The sequence below is a fragment of the Anopheles coluzzii genome, chromosome X (genome assembly GCF_943734685.1).
Source record: "Anopheles coluzzii chromosome X, AcolN3, whole genome shotgun sequence".
Classification (NCBI taxonomy): Eukaryota; Metazoa; Arthropoda; class Insecta; order Diptera; family Culicidae; genus Anopheles; species Anopheles coluzzii.
In genome coordinates this window covers 20,459,376-20,467,540 of record NC_064669.1, presented here as the reverse complement: position 1 = coordinate 20,467,540, position 8,165 = coordinate 20,459,376, and the positions used below count along the sequence as shown (strand labels likewise).

At 42.4% G+C, this 8,165-nt stretch overlaps 1 long non-coding RNA gene across 1 annotated transcript; it reads left to right on the top strand.

Annotated features, from left to right (window-relative positions):
- The first annotated feature begins 677 nt into the window (after positions 1–677).
- LOC125906810 (uncharacterized) lies at positions 678–1,787 on the top strand. Its single transcript, XR_007452160.1, has 2 exons — positions 678–1,429; positions 1,605–1,787. It is a non-coding gene; the product is annotated as an uncharacterized LOC125906810 (long non-coding RNA).
- The last annotated feature ends 6,378 nt before the right edge of the window (positions 1,788–8,165 follow it).

Sequence of the window (8,165 nt, the reverse complement as noted above, 5' to 3'; positions counted from 1 at the left end):
AAAATATGCGCGAACTGTAGCGAAATTGATCACAACGACCAATGCAAAAAAACACAATGCGTGTCATGCGGAGAAGCCCACCACACACTAAACAGGAACTGCCCGGTATTCGTCGACGAAATGGAGATCAGCAGAATAAAAACAGAAAATAAGGTAACGTATGGGGAAGCAAGACGTATTCGGAGACGCCAATGTCCCGGTATCCCAAGAGTCTACATTACAGAAACAACATACGCACAAAAAACAAAATCCCCTACGAGTGAAACAAACACTACCCCAACAGAAAATGTAAGTACAAAAATCCAAACCCCGATAAAAAATAACACAAATAACACAGAAATCCAGGCAACTCACACCACAGAAAACACCACACCAAAAGAAAACAAAACCCCCAACACAGAAATACAAAATACCAACTCACCTAACGAACAAACATACACCGTAAACGAAACATACACACCAACGAAATATACAGAAGATTCAGAAGAATCCATCGATGTAGATGGAATAAACGTAACACCAAAAACCCCCACAATGATTGTGTAGGAATACATCACAACTAACGCACAAGCAGGAAACACTCCTGAAATCAATAACTACCAAATCATACCTAAAGACAACTAACACATCCAACACTCCTTATTTATCCTATTAACATTCACACTGCTTCAAGCGAATGTACAAGGATTAATAAATAACAAATAAGAAATCAGAGAATTACTGATAAAAAAATATAGATATAGCCTGTCTCCAAGAGTTAAAAATGGTTGGATAAAAAAACATCTGACAAATCCAACACTACCAAGTGATCCCGATAACAGGGAGGATGCCTACGGAGGCGTGGTAATACTAATCCGTAACGGTATCAACGCAAAAAAAACCCACTAATACCTTCTAACCCCTATTATACAAGCAACAGCTGTCCACACTGTACAAACGGGATGGGTATTCGCATCTGTGTATGTCAAACCAAAAACACCAAGTTCAGAGTTCGTAACGTTATTAACCCTTATGCTCACAACTCTCAACAAATATCCAAAAGGTATAATACCGCGAGATTTCGACTCACACCACCCTACTAGCAATGAGAATGTAAAAGTGTGCGTCTTGCAGGCGAGGGGCATGTAGAAGCAGGGGGAGACGGTTGGAAATACGCGGAATTACGCGGCGGCGAGAGCGTGTTTTGCTTTCTACACAGTTTTTGCACTCACACAATCACACATGTGTGAATGTGTGCGTTCACTTTCAGCCAGCGCGCTCAGTTTGGTTTTCTCGCAGCGGCTTGCTGGTGTCGGTGTCTCGCTCGCACTAGTGCAGCGAGTGTTCCTCGTGCGTTCCCTTTCTTGCTACCACACAAAATCGTCAGTACAGTTCAAGCCTTCGCAGTGTGAGGCCGCGCGCGTTTTAGCCTAAGTCCCGGGCGCTCGATGTAATTTGAAGTGAAGTGTTGAAGTGTTATTTATTTCAATTCACATTATTACGGCCTCGGTCGTATTTTCAAGTGTTGAAGTGTTGTGCGCATTGAAATAAAGCAGCGTTAATCTTTCATAATTCAACATGAATATGTAAATTATGCTGCTTTATTTCAATGCTTTTTTTTACAGTATTCAACATACACAACATACAGGCAGTAAGGCGGGTGCTTGAAGTGACGATTTTTTTTTAATATTTATAATAAAAAATATGTGTGGTTTTGTGGCAAGATTGTGGTTAGCGATGTGTGGAACTGTGCCTTAAGTTTCAATAAAGTGTTAAAATATCAAACGAGTTTGATGTAATTAAATTTATTTCGATGCATGCGATTTTATTACGCAGCAAATCAAAGTGAACGAAAGCGCACAGCGCACAACGCGCAACGAAAGAAACGAGGGGGAGGGGGTGTTCAGCGCAGCGCGCAAGTGCGGCAACAGCGCAGCGCAAACCGAAAGAAACGCGAGAGAGCAAGAACAGCTGATCCGCGCATCCAGCGCAGCGCGAGAGGGAAAAAACGGGAGGGAGGGGGTATCAGCTGATCAGCTGTTTTGTATCGCGAGAGCGCCCCATGTAATTTGAAGGCAAACGAGAGAGCGCTGCGCGCGCTTACTCTCAATTCGGAAAAAAATCGCTTCCGCTCGACTATGGCGGACAATACAAAATCGACCGAACCCCTTCCCCCTGTTTCTACATGCCCCTCGCCTGTAAATTTCGTTCTCTTTGTCTGTCGGGCATGGGGAGTGGGGCAATCACTTCAATGATGGGAAAGGTAACAACCTACTAAACATGATAAATGATACTAACTTCACTGTGATACATAACAAAGAACATACATTTATGAACCCTAACCCGAAAAAAATAAACACGGCTATCGATCTGACAATCGCAAAAATAACAGTGGCCCCTAATATAATTAGAACTGTATCGGACATACAAATTGGCAACAGTGGACACAGAGTAATCTATACATAAATAAACCCAATTAAATCCCCTCAATACCAAAGATTCATATATACAGGCGTCCCCCGAGTTACGACCTCCTCGAGTTACGACGATTCGCAGATACGACGATTTTGATTTTGACAGTGAAAAGTTGTCAGTGAGAAGAAATTGATGTATTTTTTTGAATTTCTGTGCTGAAAACCGTTATAAACACATTTACAAAGATTCTACAACTAGCCGATCTTTGATATTTATATCGCGTAAATGACTTTCGGTGTAAAATTAATACATTATCAAACATTATTTCAAATAAAAATCACGATATCATAGATTTCGCCTCTTCAACTTCGGTTTTAAACTTAACATTGACAGATATTCGACATACGACTATTTTGACTTACGCCTTGCATTGGGCCATTTTTTCGGTCCCAAGTACAGTCGTATCTCGGGGGACACCTGTAATAAGAAAAAAATAGATAAGGAAATCACCCTACTACCGGGCAATGAAAATACGGACATAAGTGCCGATTATGTGACTCAACTGCTTGAGAAAAAGTATCAAAAATGCTCATTTTCTATTATGATCCGTGTTAGAGAACTCGATTTGTCTCTGGTTTGATATATCGAACTGAACGAAGGTCATTTGCATTACCTGACTCAAACGGAGACCGTTTTTTGTCAAACAGCTTTCCGTCAGGTTAAAGCTACGGAAAGCGGTTTGTTTTACGGTTTAACTACTAAATACATATATTTAAACCACATGAATTGCATGTAATTAAATTCAAAAGGGATTTTTTGTAATTATTCACTACAAAAAGGGTGGGAATTACAAAATACACAGATATTAGAAAATCATACCACAAGCGCTACTTTTCATGACATTGCCTAACACATTTAAAGAACAATAATATGCCACACGTAGAAATAATTATAAATTGGTGCGATACTTCCTGCGTTACGCGTTGCAGTTTGTTTTGACAAACAAATCCATTTCAGATCAATTTGGTAGCAATGTCTCGAGTCAACGAAAGAAGTCTCTAACAAGCTTGTATAATACCGATTTCGTTTCAGTTCGTGTAGCGCGATTTTGTTTGACACATTTCCTTTTGAATCAGATAATCGACACTATAAACAGCATTACCAAAAATATTAATAAGATAATCTTAAGTACTTACTTACTTACTTATCCGGCGCTACAACCGCTTTGCGGTCTTGGCCTGCCTCAGGAGTGTCCGAAACCGCTCACGGTCTCGCGCCTTCGTTGCCAGTCCGTTATCCCGGCCTTAATGGCGAACGCCTCCACGCCATCTTGCCACCTCAATTTGGGCCTACCACGCCTCCTCTGTCCTTGTGGACGGCCTAAAAAGACTTTACGGGCTGGGTCGTCCGTTTCCATGCGTATAACATGGCCAGCCCACCGGAGCCTGGCGAGCTTTATACGCTGTACGACAGTGAGGTCGCCGTACATCTCGTATAGCTCGTCATTATAGCGGCTCCTCCATTGTCCTTCCACACATACGGGGCCAAGTATCCTTCTGAGCATCTTCCTCTCGAACGCGGCTAAGAGGGTTTCGTCAGATTAGAACAGTGTCCATGTCTCAGAGGCGTATGTGAGCACTGGTACTATATAGGTACTATATAGTCCCAGTTTCGTCCGTCGCGACAGGTTCTTTGAGGTGAACTGCTTTTTCAGGCTGTAGAATGACCGGTTGGCTGCCAGCATCCTTGCGCGCAACTCAACTTCCATACTGTTGTCGTTGCTGACCTTTGACCCAAGATAGGTGAATTCTGGGACGACTTCAAAAGTGCGTTCACCTATCTGTACATCACGCCTACGTAGATTCGGATTATTTATTGGTAGGTCCGCTGATGTTGCCACCATCAGTTTGGACTTTGCCTCGTTTATCTGCAATCCGAGGTTCTCTGCCGCCTGCTCGATCCCTTGGTAGGCTTCTGCTACATAGGAGAGCCGCAGACCAATGATGTCTATATCATCAGCGTATGCCAGGATCTGGGTTGACTTATAGAAGATGGTTCCCGTAGTCTCCACCCTCGAGTCACGGATGGCTCTCTCTAGCGCCAAGTTGAATAGGAGACAGACAAGCCCGTCCCCCTGGCGCAGACCCTTGGTGGTAGCAAAAGGTCCTGAGAGTTTTCCTTCCACCCTAACCTGGCATGTGACGTTGGTCATAGTCATTCTAACTAGCCTTATCAGTTTGGCCGGGATTCCAAAAGAGCTCATAGCGTCGTACAGTTTTACCCTGGCTATGCTATCGTATGCGGCTTTGAAGTCTATGAAGAGATGGTATGTATCGTTTTTGTATTCAGCCATCTTCTCCAAGATCTGCCGCATGGTGAAGATCTGATCAGTGGTTGATTTTCGGTTTCGGAATCCTCTTTGATAGTTTCCTACTATCTCTTCGACGTGCGGGACAAGGCGAACCTGAAGGATCAGGGAGAATATTTTATAGGCGGTATTCAACACCGTAATACCCCTGTAGTTGTTGCAGTCCAACCTATCTCCCTTCTTGTATATGGGGTAGATGATGCCGAGATTCCAATCACAAGGCATCGATTCGCTATCCCACACCTCAGTAACAATTTGATGAATCTCGTTTTCTAGTCGCGCACCTCCATTCTTGACCAGTTCGGCTGCAATTCCGTCGGTTCCGGGTGCCTTGTTATTTTTCAGCCGACGGATAGCCTTTCGTGTTTCTTCTATGCTAGGTGGCAGTAGCATGACATTATCTGCTAGTGGCGCTTCTAGCTGTTCGCTAAACTGGTCATTGAGTAATTCATCAAAGTACTGAGCCCACCGCGAGAGGACCTCTGGCTGGTTACTGACCAGATCTCCATCCTTGTTGCGACAGCAGGTTACCTTAGGTACAACGTTGTTTCGATGACCTGCTATCGCTTGGTAAAACTTTCGTGTCGGTCCGTACGCCTCTCTGGTTTGCTCGAGTTCCCGCATGTTTTGCTCTTCCAAAGCATGCTTCTTGGAGCGGTGAACTCGTTTCTCTTCGCGTCTAAGCCGTGAATATTCCTCTGCGCATGCCCGCGTTCTATGCCGTTGCTGCATTACTCGGTATGCAGTATTCTTACGTTCGGTCACTTGTCTGCATTCATCGTCGAACCAGCCAGATTTGGTGTTGCCACGACGTGGTGGGAGTATATTTCTTGCACAGTTTATTATTTTTGTTTTTAGAGCGTTCCACCTCTCGCTCGTAGTTTCGTATCTGTCTTCTGGTAGTAGAGACTCTTCTAAAGCGGCTTTGAATTCCTGTTGGACAGTAATGTCCCTTAGAGAGTCCGTGTTGAGCCGAGCCTGCGTGGTTTCTCCGCCCCCATTGGCGCGGGGGCGGGCGATTCTACAACGTATCACTAAGCCAACCAAGTAGTGATCGGAATCGATATTGGCTCCTCGATATGTTCTGACATTTAACAGACTCGACTGTCGTCGGCGGCTTATTAACACGTGGTCGATCTAGTTGAAGGATTCTCCACCCTTCCATAATCTTAAGTAATAGAAGCAAAACCACCTTAGAACCAAAATCATGGTGGTCAGAAGAAATTAAAATGGCGTGGGAAAAAAGTGAGAATCCCGGAAAAGCTTTAACCAAAACAAAACGATAACAAATCAAATAGAGTATAAAAGAGATTCAGCCAAATTCAGATACTAAAGAAACCTTGCCAAAGCAAAAAGAATAGAAGATAAACTGGAACTAATCAATATGCAAACAAAGATGGAGGATCTCTAGGACCTCATGGGATGCTTCAAAGTGAAACCCAGGAAAGAAAATAATGTAGAAAAAGACAAAAAAATGGCAAACGAATTTTTAAACATACACTTTGGACCAACAAAACAAAAAAAATACAATACGAACCCCTCACTTCATGAGTGACAAAGCCTTACTGGACAAAAATAAATGGGCAACATACTCAAATCCAAAAAAAATCATCCCCAGGTATAGACAAAATATCATACAACACACTAAAAATCCTATACAACAATAACTCAACTGCAATCATAAACGACATCAACAGAATGTACCAAACAGGAAAAATAGAAAAAAAACTAAAAAAAATAAAAATAATCGCCATCGAAAAACCTGGAAAAGACCATACCCTAGCCGAAAACTACAGACCTATAGCCTTACTCCCAACCATAACAAAAGTTGCAAACACAGCCGTACTACACAACCTAAGCTATGTTTTCGAAAAATATGACCTATTACCCAACACAACTTTTGGGTTTAGGAAAAATCGTACCACAACATCCGCTGTTGATTGGATTGTTAACACAATCAAGAACATTTTGAGGAAAAAATGCACACTGGAGTGATTTTTATTGATGTAAAAAACGCCTACAACAGTGTGAAAGTTGACATCCTTGAAAAGATCCTCACCAGGAAAATGATATCCAAAGAAGATATTAGATGGATTGTAGGATTCCTAAATAACAGATCGGTCGAAATCACAGCCGACGGGAAAAAGATCAGTAGGAGAATATCCATGGGACTTCCGCAAGGTGACGTCCTTTCACCCTTATTATTCAATATATATACAAGCGACTGCCATAGTTTAAACCACAATAAAACGAAACTAATATAATATACAGATGATTTTGCTATCATAGAAAGCGGAATCACTGCCTCAGCAACAATAACAAAACTCCAACGAACCCTAAATACACTGCATGAAACATTCAATAGCCTCAACCTAAAAATAAACACAGAAAAAACCAAGATTATGCAATTTCCCCCACAAAACAACAAGAAACAACATAAAACTAGAAGACACCTGCATTCAACAAGTAATCTCCCACCGATTTCTAGGCATAGATATTGACAACAACCTAAAATTCCACTCACACATCGACAAGCAAACCCAAATAGCACAACAAAAACTAAATTTCATTAAAGCAGTATGCAATAGATCAAAACACATCAATCCAGAAAAGACTATCCAACTACATCGATCCCTAATAAGAGGAAGTTTAGAATACGGAATTTCTCTTAGCAGTAACGCCAACAAAACCAAAAAAAAAAACAAACTAAACACAATACTAAACCAATCACTCAGAAAAGTCACCGGCTGCTCAAAGACCACCCCCCTGAACACACTCCACGCAATAGCGGCAGAAACCCCATTCCACATAAGAACACATCCTCGAAGAACCTTGCGCACCGTGGACCGCGCATTCGTCAACCAGTATTGTTGTCGTAGAATGTTGATAACGCCCGAGCACCCCACATGCAGATGCTCACGATGTATCATAGTGATGATTCTGCTCGTAATTACACTCGTATTAGGCAGCAACAATTGATGCTTGCTTTCGTATGGTAGCTGAGAATGTTGCAGACGTCCACCCACTCTTAGCAAACCATCTTTTAGAAACAGGTTCAAATTCGCAAAACGATGATTGCGGCTACCGTTTTTGACTGCCGTTATGATGCTCGATAGTTCCATCTGCTGAACTAATCCTACAATCCGTCTTGACGAATCTCGTAGTTCTATAATTCGCAAGGTAGAGTCCTTGATACGATTCTCCTTCAGACGCCTGGTGTTGTCTGCGAATCGTAAAACATATGCCATTATTCTTTGAACCTTACGAAATGACTCATACCTGAATAAGAACGGAAACTCCTCCTTGGCCATTGCCACGTGAATTTTAATCTCCGAGCGTAGTTCCGGAATGGCAGATTCAGGAAGATCCCTTACCGGCTCAGCTTCTACCGTACATTCTCTCA